This window comes from Papaver somniferum, chromosome 10, assembly GCF_003573695.1.
Source record: "Papaver somniferum cultivar HN1 chromosome 10, ASM357369v1, whole genome shotgun sequence".
Classification (NCBI taxonomy): Eukaryota; Viridiplantae; Streptophyta; class Magnoliopsida; order Ranunculales; family Papaveraceae; genus Papaver; species Papaver somniferum.
Window position 1 is genome coordinate 47,638,856 of NC_039367.1, and position 24,735 is coordinate 47,663,590.

Consider the following 24,735-nt stretch of genomic DNA (forward strand, 5'->3'; position numbering starts at 1 on the left):
TGATATGTTCAGTTTTATTAACCCCAAATCCTTTGATGAAATTCTAAAAGATGCAAAAGGTAAAAGTCCTGCAGTGAAAGAAATATGGAAGATTGCAGCTTTTATCACTATGCAACAATTATGGTTTCTGAGAAATAGATATGTGTATGATAATGAAAAAGCTCATGCTAACACTCTTAAGACAAAGATCATGAATTTCATTATAGAAAGTGAAGTGAGAATGTCAGCTCCAATGTGGAACTCATCATATGATCTACAGGTGTTAAAAAAATTTGGTTTCAAATGCAGAAAAGTAAAAATTTCAAGAATCCAGGAAATCTTTTTCACCTTACCAGAAATGAACTACTTATTCCTGTGTTGTGATGGGGCATCAAAGGGCAATCCAGGTACTGCTGGTTTTGGTTTTATTGGAAGAAACAACAATGGAGATTATGTGATATCTATGGCAGGTGGATTAGGAGTGGATACTAACTATTATGCTGAAGTCATGGCCATTTTATGTGCAGGGGAATGGGCTCTTGAGAATGGCTTCTTCCAACTAATTTTCATAACAGATTCTCAATCAGTAATTGAAGCTTTTAAATCACAGAAAATTCATTGGTTTTCTATTTCAAGGTGGAGGAAAATATGTCAAAGTGTTAGAGACTGGAGGTTCATTCACAGTTATAGGGAAACGAATTTCTCAGCTGATTCTATGGCAAAAAAGGGAGATGATCTTCAAAGAGGTGAACACATAATTTACATTCACAGACCACCTTTCCTATCTCCCTTGGAAATGATCAACAAACATATTATAGATTTAGATAGTTGTTCTTTGATAATGTAAGCTCAGTGGGATTTTTGCTTGTATCTTTTTGTAACTTTTGACAACTCTTATTGGGCTTTCTTTTTGTAAACTTATTTTAGAACATTTTTGGTAATCAATGAAAATATTATTATTGAGCAAAAAAAAAAGTACGAGATAACATTTGCTGGTTACCTTGAAGTCTAAGCCCAAAAGGTGACGCAAACCAAACTGCATGTGCAAAATTACAGTGAAGTAATAAATGGTTTACAGATTCTTCTTCTGTATTGCAGGTGTTGCAGGTTGTGGAAACTCCATCAACATATCTTCCAATTCGCTGAGATACTGTAATCCCGTTGTGAATGACACACCACAGAAAAGATTTTATTTTTGGAGCAACTCTTTTCACTGACCAGAATTGTTTCCATGGAAACTGATGCTCCTTAGAAAAAGATGCTTCATCATGTTGTTCTTATAGCATCTTCTGGAATGATTGATGGGTGAAGTTACCATGAGTAGTCTGCCTCCAAATTATTTTTTCCTCCCGTGAGTACCAAAAAACTGTTGTGCCACGTGGCACAACATTAAAGGTGGATTAACTTATTATGTTACAACAACGCACACTATATCTCTCCTTAGGATGCTAAGTTATGATGTTATCTCTATCGACGTGTGGCGCAATGTTAAAGGTTGGAGTATCAAAGTACGCTACAACGGAGTACACCAAATCACTACCAAGATTGCTTAGTTATTAAGAAATAGGTTGTAGTATAGGCACATGGGTGTGTCTGTCTGTCAGAGGTAGCTGAGCAGTCTGCACAGCTTTTAGTACGAAGGCGCAGTCGTCAACCACCTGGGCTCAGAGTACGTGGTATCCTCTGACTGGCGAAGGTACGCGTCCAACGAAGGTACAAATTGTAGGGGGGTTTCACATTTCACGATGGCACGTGGGGGAAGCTGAGGTGGCATCGTCTGATTGAAAATGGTGGGAGGCCAACGAAGGTACTAGACGGACCAAGGACCATCAGATCTCGATGGAACATAAGACACCAAAGATATCCAAGATGCATGTGGAGCTATAAATACCCATCATCATCTCAAGAGAAGGGGGACTTTTAGGTGATCTAGGTTTAGATAAAAGACTCATCTCTCTACTTTCTCTCTTATTTACTAGAGCTTCATACTTTCTTCAATGGAGTTCTTCCACCCAAATGTAACAAGATCAATAATAAACTTATCATATTTACCCGTGGACGTAGGTTAAGATTACCGAACCACACAATCTCTTGTGTGATTTATTAACTTAGTTGCACTTACATTATCTTCTCACTTAACTATTTACTTACTGACTAATCTCTATATTATGAGTTATCTCTGTTTTCTGAGTTATCTGTTCATCGGAGATATCTCTTTATTTAGCTTATTTCCTTACTCGCCTCTGTATTCAAAGATACCTTTGTTTTCTTAGCGTCTGCTCTTGCGAAGTATCTTTACTTACTTAGTACATGATCTTCTAAGTAGATCTTATTTCGAACATACCTTTTATTTACTCAATAGTATCAACTCAACTGAGGTATCCATACTACTTAGTATTGGATTCTCTGAGCTGTTCATATTACGTAGACTATGGGAAAATTAGTAGTCACAGGGGCAAAAACGGAGCTTATCTTTGGCTCGAATGTATTTATATACATTCTCAATAGCCAAAGAAAATTACGAAGACTGTTCTTGGATCGTACGTATCTAAGTATGAATATGCAGGGACAAAAAGGGAGCTTATCTTTGGCTCTTCTCAACAACAAAAGATTACAATGAAGGCTGTCCTTGGATCCTACGTATCTAAGTACGAGCATCCAGGGGAAAAGATAAAGCTTATCTTTGGCTCAAGTATATTCATATACATTCTCAACAACCAAAGACAAAAACGAAGACTGCTCCTTGGATCATACATACCTAAGTACGAGTATCCAGGGGAAAATATGGAGCTTATCTTTGGCTCGAATGTATTTATATACATTCTCAACAGCCAAAGACAATTACGAAGACTGCCTTCGGCTCGTACATATCTAAGTACGAGCAGCCAAGGGAAAATACAAATCTTATCTTTGGTTCGAATATATTCATTTACATTATCAACATCCAAAGACAATTACGAAGGCTGTCCTTGGCTCGTACACGTCTAAGTACGAGAAGCCAAGGGCAAATACAAAGCTTATCTGTGGTTCGAATGTATTCATATACATTCTCAATAGCCAAAGACAATTACGAAGGCTTCCCTTGGCTCGTACATGTCTAAGTACGAGTATACATGGGAAAATATGGAGCTTATCTTTGGCTCGTGTATATTCATACACATTTTTAACAGCCAAAGACAATTACGAAGAGTGTCCTTGATTCATACGTATCTAAGTATGCGAATCCAAGGGAAAATACGAAGGTTATCTTTGGCTCGAACTTTTCCATACACGTTCTCAGCAACCAAAGACAATTATGAAGGCTTCCCTTGGCTCGTACATGTCTAAGTACGAGTATACAAGGGCAAAGATGGATCTTATCTTTGGCTCGTGTATATTCATACACATTCTTAACAACCAAAGACAATTATGAAGAGTGTCCTTGACTCGTACAAATCTAAGTACGAGAATCCAGGGCAAAAGCGAAGCTTATCTTTGGATCGAGTATATTCATATGTAAATCAAGGGAGATCAACAGGATGCAATGCTATGCAACCTAGCGGAGGCAAAGCTGAACGAAGAAAGATCCGCCGAACAACAACATGAAAGGAAAAAAAGGAAGGAAGAATACCAACGAAGTGAAGAACGGAGACTTCAAGGTTCCCGGATCCCCCTCGCCTAAGGATACAAGCACTAACAACGCTCTGGAGGGTGATAGCTCCACCAAATGACAACTACAAAAATGGAAGGTCATTTAAACACTGTCCTTGGCTCGTATGTATCTAAGTGTGAGCAAATAAGAACGAAGATAAAACATAAGGACGAAGGTTCAAAATACAACTCGCATGGAAGGACAAAGATTCGTTCATCTAAAGTTCTTAATCTTATCGCTTCGCGAATTTTGGGGGGAAAAGTAAGGTATGTAGCATCAACATCTTCAACGAAGGTCAATCCCCCACACCGGACCTACAAACGAAGGTGGATGTCATAATAATTGGAGACAAAGACATCAACGATGGTTGTAGTTTATAACTTAAGTCTGAATCCGAAGGTATGCATGAGAGCGAGGCCCTTTAAAGGCAGACTCACCACCGTCATACATACATGTGAGCAAAGCCTGTTAAAGGAAGACTCACCACTGTAAATAATGGGTTATTCAATCCAAATCTACGAATGTACAAGTCAACAAAGCCCGTGTACGTAGGTGTATGCATACTTAACGAGGATACAAACCATACTCAGATACGAGGAGTCACACGATGACGCATAAGCAAACGCAACCTGTCAACCAACGAGTGAGATGCTCCCAGTCTATAAATGCACGAAGCTTATATACATTTTTATACCCACAAGTGCACAAATCAAATGCAACGAAGAACGAAGTTTGTATACATATGTATACCCCAACTCTCCAACCTGAGGAACATACGAAGTTCCAAAGACTAATGCAAGGGGCAGTTCGTTGCAAGAAGAAATTCTTCAATACTAAGAAGAAGCAGCAATTCAATCCTAGAGGGTACCCTTCGAATACACAAGGTTCCAAAGGAATTTTTATTTCTATGCAGGAGCGAAGCCTATACGGGCAACTCACTGCAACCATAACGAAGCCTACGAGGGGCATCTCACTACAAGCAAAGTACCCTGTGGCACCCAAGATGAACATGTAGCTGACAAAGACGAGGAGGAAACCTAAAATTTACACGGACGAAGGCTCGATAAATTCAAATACTTTTCCTTTCAAAATATGCAAGAACCAGCTTTCAGAAGCAAAAGGGGCAGACATACATCAATCGTGGCGCCTCTACAACATCAATTAAAATGTATGCTTATATACGTAGCAATAAATATAAAGCTTGGATTTGGCATATAGCTTATTAATGAGTGTGAAACGAAACAAACATGCAAAAACAAAGGGTTAGAACTGACCCCCACCGTCAGAATTGACGACAAAACGAAGGGTTAGAAATGACACCCACCGCCAGGAGTGACGACGAGGGAAGGCAAGGAATAACTGCGCATATGTCAATCTCGGATCCTCGGGGCGATGGCTCCTTTCATGAGGCATAAGAAAAAAATAAGATATCCCCTATAGAGATACCCTATCGAAGTAAAGCACTCTCCACGCAGAACGCGTAGGGTTACAGGAAAATTATTTCCGACGTAGGGACCCTCGCCACCACGGTACCTTATGGCCAAAGGATACTCTGGTAGGACGTTGAATGTTCCACCAAGGTTAATCATACCTTAGCACCGAGTTGTGCGATAAACTGGACACACTATGTCATAAATATTGTGCAACAAAGCAAGCAAAATGCTATAACACACATTACCAAAAGGTAAAAAATACGGAGTGGTATATGTACGTATTAAATTTACGCAGGTACAAACAATACGGAGAAAATCTTGACCAAAGGTAAAGGTTTCAAAAGGCATACTTTCATTGCAAAGGAGCGAAGCTACAACAACGAAGGTACACCATGATACAACTCCATACCGGGCAAGTAAGTAGACATCTTAGAGTCACCTTAGCCGAAAGAAAAACTAAAATTTAAATAATATACGCCTAAGCAATAAGCTCAAACTCATCTAAAACTTAGCTGCATGCTATGAGGGGATACCTTATGGCCACGATATATCTTTCTTGGGTGCCGACTGGTTCAAAATGATAGCAAAGATACCTAAGCAGCGAGCGAAGACTCCGCTTTTAAAAGGGGCGAAAACTATTATCCCAGTGTCATCTTTCATTAACAAAGGTGTGGGATTCGTAAACAAATACATACATACATACATACATACATACATACATACATATATACACATATACATACAGGCATATATACATACGTACATACATACTCGCATACATACAAACATACATATATTTGTGTGATAATATTAGCATCATAACCTTGTTCGATACTTCTATACTTCGAGGGTAACTCAACAAATTACTTCGATACTTCTATACTTCGAGGGTACCTCAGGAAATTACTTCTATACTTCGAGGATACTTCAGCAAATTACTTCGATACTTCTATACTACGAGGGCACCTCAGTAAACTACTTCGATACTTCTCTACATCGGCAAACTACTTCAGTATGTTGAGGCTCCCTCAGTAAATTAATACATCCAGGGTACCTCAGTAAATTACTTTCATAATTCAATGGTACCTCACCGTATTATTTTGATGCTTCAAGGGTACCTCAGCAAGTTACTTCGAAGGTATTCAATACTTTGACGATACCTCAGCAAAATAAATAAAGGAGGATCAAGATTTTTTCTTAAGGGTCATTCTTCGAACAACCCTCAAGAAAAGGGGAAAACTGTGAGTACCAAAAATCTGTTGTGCTACGTGGCACAACATTAAAAGTGGAGTAACTTATTATGTTTACAACAACGCATACTACATCTCTCCTTAGGATGCTAAGTTATGATGTTATCTCTATCGACGTGTGGCGCAATGTTAAAGGTTGGAGTATCAAAGTACGCTACAACGGAGTACACCAAATCACTACCAAGATTGCTTAATTATTAAGCAATAGGTTGTAGTATAGGCACATGGGTGTGTCTGTCTGTCAGAGGTAGCTGAGCAGTCTGCACATCTTTTAGTACGAAGGCGCAGTCGTCAACCACGTGGGCTCAGAGTATGTGGCATCCTCTGACTGGCGAAGGTACGCGGCCAACAAAGGTACAACTTGTACGGAGGTTTCACAGTTCATGATGGCACGTGGGGGAAGCTAAGGTGGCATTGTCTGATTGGAAATGGTGGGCGGCCAACGAAGGTACTAGACGGACCAATTGACCATCAGATCTCGATGAAACATAAGACACCAAAGATATTCATGATGCATGTGGAGCTATAAATACCCATCATTATCTCAAGAGAATGGGAACTTTTGGGTGATCTAGGATATGAGAAAAGACTCATCTCTCTACTTCTCTCTTATTTACTAGAGCTTAATACTTTCTTCAATGGAGTTCTTCCACCCAAATGTAAGGAGATCAGTAATAAACTTATCATCTTTACCCGTGGACGTAAGTTAATATTAACCGAACCACGTAATATCTTGTGTGATTTATTAACTTAGTTGCACTTATATTATCTCTCACTTAACTATTTACTTACTGAGTTATCTCTGTATTCTGAGTTATCTCTGTTTTCTGAGTTATCTGTTCATCTGAGATATCTTTTTATTTAGCTTATTTGCTTACTCGCCTCTGTATTACAAAGATACCTTTGTTTTCTTAGCATCTGCTCTTGCGAAGTATCTTTACTTAGTACATGATCTTCTGAGTAGATCTTATTTCGAACACACCTTTTAGTTACTCAACAGTATCATCTCAACTGAGGTATCCATACTACTTAGTATTGGATTCTCTGAGATGTTCATATTACGTAGACTATGGTAAAAGTAGTAGTCACACCTCCTTAGCTGTGTTGGGAGAAATTTTCTGTATTTGACTGCATGAGAAGTCCACATTTTTTGTTAATAACCTCATATTTCATTGACCAGTTGTGTTATTCAGCAACAGGTGGACTTTTGTGATCTCCATTGTACTTTCTTCTTTTCTTATGGGAGTAAAGCCAATAATTGTTGTTATCCAAGGATCTGAAAAGATATTGGTAGACTGTCCATTGCCTACCAACCATAGAAAACCTTTTTTGAGTTCACATCTACTCTCCAACATTGCATTTCAAGTGGTAGAACAACTACTTGGTTTCTTAGCTTCCCCAAAAAAGCTTCCTTTAGCCTTTAAGATTTTGACCCATAAAGACTCATGGTCATGGAGAAATCTCCAAGCAAGATTGGATATAAAAGCAAGATTAAGGTCTGATAAGGATCTTAGACCCAAACCTCCTTTTTTTTTGATAAATGGAACCAATCCCATTTCAAAAAATGCATATTTCTTCTGTCTCTGTTGTAACCCAACCAGAAATCCCTTATAATCTTAGTTAACTTGTTGAGAACAGTTTTTGGGATGATTGTAGTTGCCATATAGAAAATGAGAATTAGAGCTAGAGCTGACTGTATCAATACAGTTCTCCATGCATGAGAAAGTGTGTTTCTTCTCCAACCTACTAAAGCTTCCTCAAACTTATCAATAAGAAACTTATAATTGGAGACCCTGTTACCTTATTGAAGGATCTTTACACCTAGGTATTTTTCTTCTTTTTTCATTTTTTTTAACACCCAAGTCCTTGATGATTTCTTCTGCATGTATGGCAAATTTTTTCTGAAGTGAATTGAGGATTTTGAGTAGTAAATTAGTTGCCCTGAGAGACTATAATATTGATGCAGTATTGAGGTTATTGAAGTGGTTTTTCTTGATTCAATGGTGCCAAATAACATAACTGTAGATGGTGGATTTTCGACAAGGGCTAAAATCGTAAACTCATAATTATACGAAGCTCTGATCCAGCAATCAGACGTGAGTATTGAGACAGGGGTGTCTCATCGAATTCTCAACGGAGAGTACTTTCTCTCGGAGTACATGTAGATATGTAGTCTCACGACTGGACAACAGCATATCTCATGAATACTTAACACTTTCAGTGATTATTTCTATATATTATCACGAGATGGGCGGCTCCTAGACAGCTTGCTCTGCTAGTATAGAGCGATAACGTCTTCAGGAACAAACAACGAGTTTACCCTGACTATATAAAGGATATGATTTACCGACAAGCTCATATCGGGATAATTAATGCTCCTAGACACCTTGCTCTGCTAATATAGATCCACAAAGTTAATTATTCCTAATTAAGATTAATTCTGCTGTGACATTCACTACTGAATTCCCAGAATAATCTATTATTGCTCCTATTCCATGGTCGAGTCCACGACTGGTCCCATGGAATGGCAATAACAATTTCTCTTATTCCATGGTCGAATCCACAACTGGTCCCATGGAATGGCAATAAACAATTGTTCTGATTCTATGATGGAATCCACGTCTTGATCTCATAGAATAGAAATAACTATACTATCTCATTACTCTGATTTCATGATCGAATACACAACTGGTCTCATAAATTGTAATAGATAAATCTTAATTACTCTGATTCTATGGTCAAATATACGATCCCATGGAATGATAATGCTCACTTTATTATTCTGAATTCGTAGTCGAATCTTCAGCTGATCCTATGAATTAATAATAAACATCTTATTACTCAGTTTTGTGAATTATTCTCCACTGAATTCCACAATTAGTAATAAATAATCAACAACCGGGCGTCTGAGCTACCTCTAAGTAAGCCACGACTTATATGGTTAAAGTGTATTCAACGACAATGCACTAACAGTCACCGCACGAACGAGTATTTCAAAATACGACGAAACGATTAACCTATTGCAAAATAGGAAGAAAATTATAAATAATCAAAATATTGACCAAAGCGCCAAGGGATTGGACTCATTGACTGCCCGACCGTGCCATGACCAATCCCACGCCAGTTTTATATTTTATCATATTTTTATTATTTTCCTTCATCTGATGAAAATCCTTTCATTTGAACAAATCTCCTTCGTCTCGAGGAAACTCCTCGACTTCATGGTGTTTTCATAAACCCATGAAAATAATATAAAATTAAGGAAAAATAGTGTGGGGCGTGACCATCGGCCAACCGGCCATGCCTTGGTCCCAGCCGGCCCCACACCTTATGGTTCATCATTATTTTATTATTATTTCTCTGATTTCATGAAAAAACTCCTTGATTTCATGGTATTTTGCAAAAATTAGGAAATAAATAATATAAAATTATGAAAAACTTGTGGGACCGGGCCCTAGCCGGCCATGCCCTAGCCGGTCCCACACGCCCCTTTATTTTATTATTATTTATTTTATCTTTCTTGAATTTATCAAATTTCTTGATTTCATGGTATTTCTCTCAAATTAGGAAAATTTCCCTCAAATCATGAAAAATACATTAAAAAAATATATAAAATTATGAAAAGTTGTGGGACCGGGCCCTAGCCGGCCGGCCATGCCTCCCACGGCCCACACCCTTTTTTTTATTTTAATATTTTTGCTTCCTTGAACTCATGAAAACTCCTTCACTTCAGGGAAACTCCCTAAATTCATCAAAACTCTTTAAATCCATGATATTTTCATAAAATCATGAAAAATATTATAAAATTAAGGGAAAGGCACCACGGGACCGTGGTCACGACTGGCCGACCATACCTTCACGGTCCCGCCTCCTCATTCCTTATTTTATAATTATTTCATCATCTCATGGTGTTTTCCTCAGTTTCAGCGAAACCCTAATTTTGGCATATTTTCTCGAATGGACGCTCAATTGCACGTCAGAAAATATCAAAATTCTCAGAACTGAGACACGGACGCCTTGGGGACACAAGCATGTTATCTTGATCGACCAAGATTGGCTCTTTGGCTTACAGAAGCCGGTCCCATCAATTTTCACAGTTTTGACCTAATTTGCACAATTGCACGTATTAGGTCCAAACTCTTCCAAACACTTTGGATTTTCATGAAGTGATCATCGTCCGTGACACCCAGGCCGGTTTCATGACCCATGGTCGGTCCCTCACTCGTCATAATTAATTAGGTTTTCTCACCTAAGGCTCAGACGAGCATTTTCGAATAAATGATTAAACCAGCATTTAATCATTCTTTCACCAACAAATCGTCAACTCTTCAGGAGTTCTTTGTATTTGCTCACGTGAGCATATGGACACTACATGGTTGATCCACGGTCCCATGTAGTCGCTCCCTCCTTCGTCCCATGGTTAAATTCTGACGAACCATGAATTGATCATCAATTGATCAAATTAGGGTTTCTGAATCCAAGGATCATCATTCCAGATTCCAACCTTAATAATTTTACGACGACTCATGGTCATTAATTTTTAATTATGCTCGGTTCAACGACCAGTATTCTAATTAATATTTTTGGTACGCTGCCAATAATCCATCAGATGAGCAACACATGCTCAGACGATCAAATATTCAACAATTCATCACATGAGCAACACTTGCTCAGATGATAAATATTTGCTCAAACCAAGGAATATTGGTTCAACAATCAATATTCAACGATCCATCGAATGAGCAATACTTGCTCACTTCATCGTAAGAACTATACCTCTGTCTCATGACATGTTCAACTCATGAGTTTCAGAACATCATGTTCAACTCAGCAACTACATGGACTCATCGTCCCATCAAACCACGAAGTCATCAATTGACTAACATACCACGAGACGTCAATCGTGTCACTTTGGGGGATATCACTTAGGGTTTTGGTCTGGCGGTCTACGCACGTGTGTTCAAACACACGATGGAATGTGAGCAAGTCGTGCAATCAGTTGAAGGAATTCACGAGGTAGTGGGTGGAAAATCGACCAAGTCTCCACACGTTGAGCAACTGGTTTCAAACACGATCTCCACTTCCCCACTCCTTGATTCCATCAACTGTCACACTTCATGGGGTCATGGTGTCTAAAATTCCAGCAATATAAATAAGTCTCTGAATCATGATTGAATCATCAGCATCAACAGTATCATCAATCTCACGTCTCATCGACAACACGAGATCATCAACTCATCAATTGAGCAACTACTCTCAATTGAGCAATTTCAATCTCAGAGCTTATCATATTCAGAATTCACACCCACAATCTTTGATTACCATTGATTCCACACATTTCCAGCTTCCCTCCTACAGATCAACCCATCCTCTCTTGTGACCGAATTTACTCTGGAACGGTCATTGTCTTGATTTAGGCCGGAGTACTACAGATTGATCTCTCGAATCTAAAGCACCCCCTTTGCAGCGGTGCATCTGTGTAGGTTTAACATTTCGCTCGGTTCGAGGAGTCTCCTCCGTACGTCGTCTCCTCAATTCCTTAAAAACCAGCAAATCTTTTTCCCCATCTACAGATTGGCGACCACAGTGGGAGATCATTCTCTCGGTTGCAATCTCACAATTCACAAGATGGTTGATCTCAGGTCAGGTTCAGTTACGAATCCTAAACAAACCGTGCTAGCACTAGCAACAACAACAATCAGAATATCCCGGAGACAATTCCGACCTCCAACACTGATGGTGGTGACATTACTCCTCCTCACGTCGAAGGTCATCCACTGTCCGGACGACACCCTGAAGAAGTCAGAGGAGATCCACCATACCATTGCTGATCTTATCAAAGCAGGAGACTCTTGCAAAGAATCAGACTGACATGGTGCTACACAGAAGGAGCTGTGTAATTATCTCAAAACTCTTACTGACAAGATGTCAGAGAAACTCAAGAGAAGGGAAAGGAGAAGGAGAAATCCTCAGACGACGATCCTGAAGTAATTCCAATCCATACAGTAGAAGACGACGAAGTCCAAAACTGCTGCAGACAACTCATCAGCGAAGGGATCATCGAATTTCATCACTCGCGAGGATCTGGAGCACCTCTTGGAGAACCGTGGAAAAGCAAACATCGCATGACCATCGTCATCAACCTCCTTATCCTGCCGCCGCACGAGGATTCCACTCCCCAAAGGTTACGTTTCTCCAACTTCACCTTATATGATGGAACTGGCAATGCTCGGGAACATGTCTCTCTTTCTCGAAGCCCTGGGAGAACATGAACATAATCATGTCGTTCGTCTCAAGGAATTCTCAAATCTCTGAAAGGCAGGCATACACCTGGTATAACAACATCACACCAGGGACATCAACAATTGGGGAGAAATGGTTAACGCATTCTACAAAATACTTCTTCGTGTCAGAAAAGTCACCCTCTCCGACCTTGGAAGAATGTTTCAGAGGGTCAGTGAAAATCCCAATGATTATGTGAAAAGGTTCAGAGTCCAAGCCCTGGATTGTCATGACCCAAACGTCACGGAACAACAATTGGTGGACTTGTGCATCAATGGCATGCTCCCGGTCTACAGGGCCTTGCTGGAGAATCTTCGATTCCAGACTTTCTCAGAGCTTCACGAAGCTGCGAAGAGGTCGGCAACCACTGCACCCGCTCTTTTGGAAAGAACAAAGTCTACAAAGACTGAGGATTCAAAAGACACTCGAGGAAGCAGGCGTTTGATCAACAAGCAGTACAACTTGCAACCTTCAACAAATGCTGTCATAGAAGGGAGTAAGCGAAAAGCAGAACCACAGCACAAGCAGACTTCCTCCACCCCTTCAAAGGCACACAAGAAGGAGAATTCGAAAGTCCCTCCTCAGCATACGGAAGATCCAGAAGCACCCGATTTTCCTTGTTCAATGAAAGAATTTAATGAACTAGTCGATGCCTGGATCCAAGATGGTGCAATCATATTTACTTATGTCAAGAAGGAACCAACTGAAGAAGCCATGGAAAATCCTCGGTATTGCCGCTTCCATAGATACGTCAGCCATCCCACAAGTGATTGAAAAATTTTGAAGCGCATATTCAAAGAAAAGGTTGAATCAGGAGAGCTCAACCTGGGGACTGAGGGAGTACACAAAAACCCCCTCCTAGTCCGAACTTTTACCATCTCTGAACCTCCTGTCAGGGAAGCGGTCCAATATCTGATTGAACATGTCTGCGAGTTGTTGTATCTTTCGAAAGCTCAAAGGAAAGACATGTTTGCTGCACTGAACCACATCGTGTCCGAAAAACGCCCACTGATCCAAGAGACCACCACCAAACCTTCAGCCACCGACAAAGAAATGTATGACTGGGGACTGCTCACCACAGTGCACATTAAAGGAAATGAGTTCAAGAGGGTGTTCGTCGATGTCGGTACCGATGTCAACATCATCCCTTTGAAAAATCTCAGAGCTACTGGTATGACTCGACAGGAAGCCACCCACGCTCCCATAACAATCAGGGATCACGAAGGAATCTCCAGAGACGCATACGGCTTCATCACTCTCAAAGTTACGGAAAGATTGATCTGCACTGAGGCCAAGTTTTTCATAATCCAGGAAGACTCTGGATACGACATGGTCCTTGGAAGAACTTGGATTCATGCTGGAAGGATAACGATGCCTTCAACACATCCTGTCATCGACAAGGATTCCGAGTCAGAAGACGAAGCAGATGACGCACCACCGTTTGAGCATATGGAAGAAGTAAAAACTCTGATGGGACTTACGCAGGAACTTGGAGATAATCCGCACACCTTTGTCAGAAGGTTTCGATCTCAGGAAAGTCTTATTCCTCCTCATGCTCCAATATTACCAATATTCAGATATGCTACTATGGTCCAGAGACTTCTCCCCATGAACAATTTAGCAGTCATCAAAAGCTACGAGTGGGTAACTTCACCGCAGCAATATTACACCCAATGGTTGGGTTCAGAACTTCTTCAAATCGGTCACTCCATCGAGAGGTTTATTGTTGAAAACCTGGCTAAGCATGATCAACACTATGCTGGATACTCTCTTCCGCGCGAGTGTCCATATGTGCCACAATCGTGGAATTCCGTCAAACAGGGAATTCCGAATCAGCGGAAGATATTCAAGGCACGATCGACCAAGCCTAACAAGTTTCATGAAGGAGACCTGGTTCTCAAAGCAGTTCAGCGCGGTCTTCATTCTACAAGGAACTCCAATTGGGAAGGGCCATTCATGGTCGCTAAGTCCGTGGCCGGAGGATACTACAAATTGATCAACACAGATGACAGAACCCTGCCAGTAATTCACGAAAGTTGTCTCAAGGTGTTTATCTGAAATTATTGGACATTTGAGGTATTGGGCGTTCGAAGCATTCATGGAGTTTGGATTTAACATTTAGGATTTTCTTTCATTTTCATTTAAATTCTTCCAAAATGTTTGCAATACTTGCAATTAGTATTTGAATTCAGCAATCTATCAAAATTCAGTTCATATTTCGTAAAAGAAAATCTCTATCAAATCTACAAGAAAATCCTTAACCATCAGTCAATCCAAAACCATCTAAATATCAAAACCCAAGTATAAACCTCACATCTCTCAGAAGTTCAGAATTTCAAGAGATAATCAAAGGAAATCAGCAAGAAAAGGCTTTCGCTCATCAGCATCCTTCAAGATTTGCAAAGCCGCCCTCTCCTTGTTCAACTCCTCGGTTAGCTTGGAAATCTTGTCCTCCTTCTCCTTGACCGCATCATTGGGAAAGGGTATGTTATTCTCACATGAATCCTTGATAATGTTTATTTGCTTGCGAAGCCATTTCACGTTGAGGCCAAGTCTCTCTGAATTCTCCAAGTTAAACTCCCAATCAAAGAGTATATCTGGAGTCACAATATTCCTAGGTCTGGCACGCATATCACTCACGACACGCAAGATAACGCCTACTTGCAGGGTTAAATCATAAGCACGCCCAGGATTCCTTTCAATGATCATGTGGCCAAACTTCTTCCATATTGTCTCGTACAAGCGTGCATATCCAATGGGAACGTTGAATCCACCGATCAGTTCATGATATGGGAGTGAAGTGTCAAATTGAGGATCGAAAGCAACTCCTGCAGTTGGATATTCATACACTATTATACAGTTCTCAGTCACTAGAGCGGCTTCCACAACCAAAGCAATAATTCCTTCGGTATTCTCCGCGACTGTCTCGGTTTCTCCTATCACTGAGGCAACAACCATCTGGGTTTCCATAACATCAGTAGCGACCTTCTCATGGCCTTGAATTGCAGGGATGGTTGTCTCTTCATCAATAACTCCAGAATGGTTAGAGTTATCATCGTTGGCTCCAGTATCCTCAACTTCGGTATTTAGCACCTAATACGAAGATTACATGAGGTTAGAGTCACGAATCCAAATGAGATTATGAAACACAGTATACCAGCAAGGAAACATCATCAAGGTTCATTACAATACATTCAAGGCACGAGAAAATAACATAAAAGTCATGAAAACACGTTTTACGATGAGTCCGTCTGAAGAAACTGAACACTGCTCTGTACTAAGAGACGAACTGGGAGCAATCTACAAGGAATTTGAGGATGGGAATATACCATTCTCTTTGTATGGATTTCCTCTACGACATGTAAAATTTCATGACAATCCGATGAACGAGCAAGTAGATGTGGCCAAAATATCAAGTGATGCGCAATCTAAAAAAGTCCTGTAAGTCTCCTGAAAGTTTACTATTTCGTTCTTTTAAGGCTCTGAACGTGCTCAAAACTTAAAAAGCTTCGTAACTAAAGCTTGGAAATTTTCCAGGCTTGAATTTGCACATGCAGATCATCACAATCCGATTCCGGACGAAGATTCTACAACATTTTTACTAAAAAGTTGGGTTCTGAATTTTCTGACGACGAAATTTGACTAAGTTTTCATATACGCACATGGATTCACATTAATTCATTCAAAAATCAACACTTTTATGCTTCCATGAAGAAGGTACATAGTATATGCTTACTTGAGGTGTATCAAAAGCATTCAAGGAGTTGGGATTGTCCGTGTCAATGATGGGAGGATCACTACTTCCATTCACCTCCAAATCCTTAGCACTGCCTGTGTCTCTATCCTCAAGAGACGGTCGAGTGGCAGCACTTTCCATCTCCATAACGACATCCTCCTGGACATACTCTCAAACAATTAGCATTTCATCAAGGCAGGAATTGCTTGCTCAAAGGCGGAGAACCGAAGACCATCAATACTTGATGGAGCAAAATCCTGCAACGGAATAACAATATTGGTTTCAAGATCCTAATAATATGGGCGAGAAAGAGGAGGAAAATATTGGAAACTTACCAAATCACCAACTGAGGACTTTACGGTATTAGGTAAGAGCTTATAACCTTTATGCCCGCCTTCTCCGCCATGAATAACCGCCTCAGTCTCTGAGAAATCTACACCGATTCGAGGTCGTATATTACGACCGTCCTGTGGTGAAATCTAGTAATATAATCAGAATACAGTTCTTATAATTTCGTGAAGATTATATGAAGAAACATACCTGAGAGCATCCTGGAGACGACTTTCGTTTATCACCAGAAAGATACTTCAATCTTGGTCGACTGGAAATCATCTCAGCCGAAGGAAGATCCTTGAATGGAGGTCTGGGAAATCTTACAAAGACACGCAAACGCCCGAGTTGCTGATCCCAGAATTCTGCATAACCTGGGGTTACATAGGCGAATCTATCAGAACCAGGAAACCAGTAGATACTCCCTTCCACGTGAGTATGATCCAAATGAGTCCTGAGTTGCTCAACTGATGGATTCGTTCTCCGTATGGTTGGAACACACTGATCCATACCCATTTGTCGAGCTGCTCCATCAATATTATACTCCTCCACTGAAAGCTCTCCAAACGTGGCTGATAGCAACTGACCATGGGTGCAACGCAACATGAAAGATCTTTCGCCATCACTCAGATGCGCACCAGACGTCAAACTCGTGCTTTCTCCAGTATTGAAAGTCATCGGCTGAGAAACATAATCAGGGACTGACACCCACGGGCGAAAATTGAACTCAGATTCTTCATCCAACACATCAATAAAACGTATTTTAGAACGACACTGCTTTGTGGACCAACGCATGATCCTAGCATTATCTTTATCATGGAAAGTATGGTGCGCATCATTATTCGGTCCTTGCAGAACATTACATGGAGTAAGTGAATAATTCTTAAAGTGCTCCCACATCAAAGCTTGAAGAAACATCGTGTTGGCATAACACTCAATCTTCATAGAGCCGTTCGACACATTTGAGTCTATAATCAAGGAGTCCAGGTTGTAATACAAGGAGCCTAAGAATAAACTACCTATCGAAAATTGCTCACCTTGAGCCATCTTAATAGCAAAGGGAATCACAAAAGGCTCCAACAAGTTTCCATTGTCTTCAAAAACGTCTCTGGACAACCATAAACATAAGAAAGCATCAATGGGTAACATGTCGTCGATGGTTTTATCAGAAACCTCGTCTTTGGGCCACCAGTGTGTCAACCAGGAAGAATAGCATCCTTTACTACCAGACTTATTCGATTTCTCCATTGCAGCTGTCAAGACATGAGAAACGGCGGTCTCCTCATCTGAAAGATCCCCAGGAAGATTGACCGTGATTGGGAGATGCATCAGAGCCACCATGTCTTCCAAGGTAATGGTAAACTCTCCCCATCTACATATGAAAGTGTGAGTTGGAATGCACCAGCGAGAAAACAGAGCCACAATACCACTTGCGTCACGATAAATGAACAACTCTCCAGAATCTTGAATAGCTCTCGTCACATGCGCCTGGTCGAGCATAGTCCTCACATGAGGAAAACCCAACATATGCCTCGCCCAGCCGGAAAATTTCTCCAAAGGTCGTTGAGAAAGCTTAAACTCTATGATTGATGAGGTGAAGATCCCTCGTTCAAGACAAAATCGAATCACTGTCTTAGGAGTCACCAATTTCTTCTGAGTAACAGTTCTGGGATTTATCAAAAGACGATACACTGGGGATTTCAAATGTTGCTTAGCTCCCGGAATATCTTTTTCAAAGAATGCATCATCTATGTTCGGGACATTCTTAATCCCAGGGATTTCGTCTTCGTCTCCCCCAACGGAAGTTTCATCCATGCATGTCTCATCTCTGGAGATACCATCATCAACGCACATCTCTTCCCTCGAGGCGTCGTCAGCTTGGGAATTGGTCATCTTTGCTGAGTAGCTGAAAATTCTACTTCAGTATGCCGCTCAGATATAAATCAAGGAAATACAAGAAAAAATGGTAACTCTTAACTCTTACCTTTTATACTTCCACTAACAATAGTGATAGTAATGCTAGAGTTAACACCTCAAAATCGTTCGTCTCTTCGAAAACTACAAAAACGAACGAAACTTTATTTAATTTCCGAGACTGATTTTCATGAAATCACGAACACAATTTTCATAATGTGAACATTCACACAACTTACCTATGAAGTTTATAACAATAAATTATTTCATTATAAATATATTGTCTATCTTCGAAGGTTCCTCAAAACACACGCTTTGATTTTTCGAAAAAAACAACAATTAATGCAACTTGCATACATAAACTCTCAAGGATTTTATTTAATGAAAACAAACTCATGAAAATAAAATATATCATCATATTTTGCACAATATATGTCACGGCTGCATATATATATAAAAAAAAAACTATTTTTCCTTCGTATCGTCGTTATTTGTCTTTAAAACGAAGGTTTATTTCAAAACATTGTGAAAGCTCACAATTTATACATATGATAAAGTTTTTTATTTACATGAAAGCTCATAAGTAAAATTTTATCACTGGACACAAGTTCATCATATGAATTTCCCTCCGAGTCGTCGTAATTTTCCTTTAAAACGAAGGATTATTTCGATTTCGTGAAAATTTGCTCCTTTTATGATAAAACTGTGGTACACATGAAAGCTCATACACTAAGTTTTATCACTGGACCTAAGTTCATATATTAAAAAAAAAAATCTCTCCTAAATCAGGGATTATAGTTAGTTTTCAAAACTAACGATCGAACGAACATACATTTTCAAAAAAACGAGGGTTTTCATAAAACTCATACCAATATATACACACATGTATATGGTTTCATCATGATAAAAACATGAAAAACTCATGAAGGTCACAACATCAGCAAACATCAAAAAAAAAAAAAAAAAAAAACGCACGCACCTGGTCGGCCGGAAGTTGGCCGGCGGCAACGGCGACTGGCGGCGACGACGGCGGCGGAGATCAGGTGGCAGCGGAACTTCAAGCTTCTCCTGCTGGCGTTAAGGAGGAGAGGTGATGGAGAGCTGGACGTGGAGAAATTTTTTAAAAAAAGGATTAATTCCTTTTATACAATTTTTTATTTCCAAAACCTAATTTTCCAAGGATTTCCTTATTGGGCCCGTCCCGCGAATCCTGACCAACCACGGACTCGTCGTCCAAACCAGCGGTTCAACACCAATTTATGCTCACCAAACGACACTCCAATCATGACATTGAAGCCTTCATCAAGTCGTGGTCTGCTCATGCTCTCTAAATCCGGTAACGTCTCAACTTACGACTAAATTCATTTACTGGTATTGTTATTTATGGCCGGAAAATCAGGATTTAATGTTGACTGAGGAACACAGCTTTCCTCAGTAAACATGGGACTTAATGTAGATGGTGTATTTTCGACAAGGGCTAAAATCCTAAACTCATAATTATACGAAGCTCTGATCCAGCAATCAGACGTGAGTATTGAGACACGGGCCTCTCATCGAATTCTCAACGGAGAGTACTTTCTCTCGGAGTACATGTAGATATGTAGTCTCACGACTGGATAACGGCATATCTCATGAATACTGAACACTTTCAGTGATTATTTCTATATAGTATCACGAGATGGACGGCTCCTAGACAGCTTGCTCTGCTAGTATAGAGCGATAACGTCTTCAGGAACAAACAACGAGTTTACCCTGACTATATAAAGGATATGACTTACCGACAAGCTCATATTGAGATAATTAATGCTCCTAGACAGCTTGCTCTGCTAATATAGAGCCACAAAGTTAATTATTCCTAATTAAGATTAATTCTGCCGTGACATTCACTACTGAATTCCCAGAATAATCTATTATTGCTCCTATTCCATGGTCGAATCCACGACTGGTCCCATGGAGTGGAAATAACAATTGCTCCTATTCCATGGTCGAATCCACGACTGGTCCCATGGAATGGCAATAAACAATTGTTCTGATTCTATGGTCGAATCCACGACTTGATCTCATAGAATAGCAATAACTATATTATCTCATTACTCCGATTTCATGATCGAATCCACAACTGGTCTCATAAATGGTAATAGATAAATCTTAATTACTCCGATTCTATGGTCGAATCTCCGATCCCATGGAATGGTAATGCTCACTTTATTATTCTGAATTCGTAGTCGAATCCTCAGATGATCCTATGAATTAACAATAAACATCTTATTACTCAGTTTTGTGAATTATTTGATTACAAATTTTCGTGGGTTGTAGTAATGAGGTTCAAACTCTCGGACTTGTGAAGGATAATTTTTTAAACTTAATAAAAAAGATAAATATATACAATAAAAATATTAACACTGGTGCGAGAAACTGGGACTAAAGATTCGGCCATTTTTCATTTTCAAGTGGTTCACAATTTAATTCTAGGCGATTATAGTTCAAAACAAAACAAATATTAACTCTATTCTTTGCCAAAGTAGATTCTATAAAATATTACTTGTATTTTATGAGCATGGCGCATCAAGAATCCCTAAGACTAAGCATGCTCCATCAAATAAAATCACAAATAATTAAATAAAATCTTAATTCAATTAAAATTGGTGCAAAAAGTAAATAAAGAATTAATTTAAATTACCACATGGATGAAACACGGTCTCCTCCGTCGTCCCAGTGCTTGGGGTTTAACTCGTCATATTAATCATGTTCTCAAAATACATAATTGATGCTCAAAATTTGATTAAAAGAGTGAAAAAGTATAAAACAGTGAATCTACGACCCACAAAAGGCGTCCAGAAATCAACGATAGAAGTTTACTGCTGTAAAACAACGATACTTAGCTGCTGCTGTTGACACTGTTGAAGAACGACGGTCCTGGGGCGTCTGTTCTTCGTCTTCTCCTTCTTCTTCAACATCAGCAGGAAACTTTCCTGCAGTTCTTCTCTTCGCCTCTGCAACCTCCCTGTGGTCTCCCAATCGACCCCAAACTCTCGACACCCTTTCTCTGACCTCCAAGGACTCTATTTAAACCCGAAGCATGCATCAAATCTCCTCCATAACTCCACAAATCCTCGGCAGTGAAAGAAAATATTTTCGGATATTTTCTTTCCTGTTTTAGATTTTCACGCGTTTTCTCTGGTCCAGCACGCTCCAATTCGATTACACATGCTCCAACAGGTTGCTCGATGCATGAAACACGAGCAGAACACATACAAAATCTTCCAGAAGTCGTAGAGAAACTCTTCTGCATGTGTTTTACCTGTTTTGAGCCCGTGAATTGGATAGCCAATTCTAGCCAAATTTGAGATAAGAGAACACTCACAACAGCTTTTCCATGTTAAATCACAACTTCTCACCAATTTTCAGCGATTGAATCGCACTAGAACACCTTCATTTTGCTGATTGAAAATCTGTCAGGAGTGAAAATGGTTTTCCCGCCAAAACACGAATTTGAGTGTTGAAGATGATATGCCCCCTATCCTGAACTGGGGTGCGAATAGCAGATGCCTTGGGGGTGACATGGGGGTGCCCCTTAGTAATTAGGTTACCCCTTATTCAAAAGCGAGAGTCCGAATAACACTTGTCCTCCGGGTGCCAAAATCAACTTTTCGAGCCGAATTTTCCAAAAATTTTTATTTCCTAAAAATACATAAAAACACAATATTAGTACAAAAATAGAGTTCCAACAATGCATACATTGAGGACAAAGTAGACACAAAAATGTGTCTATCATTATTCTCCACTGAATTCCACAATTAGTAATAAATAATCAACAACCGGGCGTCTGAGCTACCTCTAAGTAAGCCCCGACTTATATGGTGAAAGTGTATTCAACGACAATGCACTAACAGTCACCGCACGAACGAGTATTTCAAAATACGACGAAACCATTAACCTATTGCAAAATAGGAAGAAAATAATAAATAATCAAAATATTGACCAAAGCGCCAAGGGATTGGACTCATTGACTGGCCCACCGTGCCATGACCAATCCCACGCCAATTTTATATTTTATCATATTTTTATTATTTTCCTTCATCTGATGAAAATCCTTTCATTTGAACAAATCTCCTTCGTCTCGAGGAAACTCCTCGACTTCATGGTGTTTTCATAAACCCATGAAAATAATATAAAATTAAGGAAAAATAGTGTGGGGAGTGACCATTGGCCAACCGGCCATGCCTTGGTCCCAGCCGGCCCCACACCTTATGGTTCCTCATTATTTTTTTTTATTATTATTATTTCTCTGATTCATGAAAAAACTCCTTGATTTCATGGTATTTTGAAAAAAATTAGGAAATAAATAATATAAAATTATGAAAAACTTGTGGGATCGGGCCCTAGCCGGCCGGCCATGCCCTAACCGGTCCCACACGCCCCTTTATTTTATTATTATTTATTTTATCTTCCTTGATTTCATGGTATTTCTCTCAAATTAGGAAAATTTCCCTCAAATCATGAAAAATACATTAAAAAAATATATAAAATCATGAAAACTTGTGGGACCGGGCCCTAGCCAGCCGGCCATGCCTCCCACGGCCCCACACGCCCTTGTTTTTATTATTTTAATATTTTTGCTTCCTTGAACTCATGAAAACTCATTTACTGCAGGGAAACTCCCTAAATTCATCAAAACTCTTTAAATCCATGATATTTTCATAAAATCATGAAAAACATTATAAAATTAAGGAAAAGGCACCACGAGACCTTGGTCACGACTGGCCGACCATACCTTGGTTTCATGGTCCCACGCCTCCTCATTCCTTTATTTTATAATTATTCTCCATCATCTCATTGTGTTTTCCTTAGTTTCAGCGAAACCCTAATTTTGGAATATTTTCTCGAATGACGCTCAACTGCACGTCAGAAAATATCAAAATTCTCAGAACTGAGACATGGATGTCTTGGGGACACAAGCACGTTATCTTGATCGACCAAGATTGGCTCTTTGGCTTACCGAAGCCGGTCCCATCAATTTTGACCTTATTTGCACAATTGCATGTATTAGGTCCAAAACTCTTCCAAACACTTTGGATTTTCATGAAGTAATCGTCATTCGATCCCGTGACCACCAAGGGACGGTTTCATGACTCCTTGGTCGGTCACTCACCTCTTCATAATTAATTAGGTTTTTTCACCTAAGGCTCAGACGAGCATTTTCGAATAAATGATTAAACCAGCATTTGATCATTCTTTCACCAACAAATCGTCAACTCTTCAAGAGTTCTTTGTATTTTCTCACGCGAGCATATGGACACTACATGGTTAATCCACGGTCCCGTGTAGTCGCTCCCTTCTTCGTCCCATGGTTCAAATTCTGACGAACCATGAATTGATCATCAATTGATCAAATTAGGATTTCTGAATCCAAGGATCATCATTCCAGATTTCAACCTTAATAATTTTACGACGACCTCATGGTCATTAATTTTATTAATTATGCTCGGTTCAACGACCAGTATTCTAATTAATATTTTTGGTACGCTGCCAATAATCCATCAGATGAGCAACACATGCTCAGACGATCAAATATTCAACAATTCATCACATGAGAAACACTTGCTCAGATGATAAATATTTGCTCAAACCAAGGAATATTGGTTCAACAATCAATATTCAACGATCCATCGAATGAGCAATACTTGCTCACTTCATCGTAAGAACTATACCTCTGTCTCATGACATGTTCAACTCATGAGTTTCAGAACATCATGTTCAACTCAGCAACTACATGGACTCATCGCCCCATCAAACCACGAAGTCATCAATTGACTAACATACCACGAGACGTCAATCGTGTCACTTTGGGGGGATATCACTTAGGGTTTTGGTCTGGGGTCTACGGCACGTGTGTTCAAACACACGATGGAATCTGAGAAAGTCGTGCAATCAGTTGAAGGAATTCACGAGGTAGTGGGTGGAAAATCGACCAAGTCTCCACACGTTGAGAAACTGGTTTCAAACACGATCCACACTTCCCCACTCCTTGATTCCATCAACTGTCAGACTTCATGGAGTCATTGTGTCTAAAATTCCAGCAATATAAATAAGTCTCTGAATCATGATTGAATCATCAACATCAACAGTATCATCAATCTCACGTCTCATCGACAACACAAGATCATCAAATCATCAATT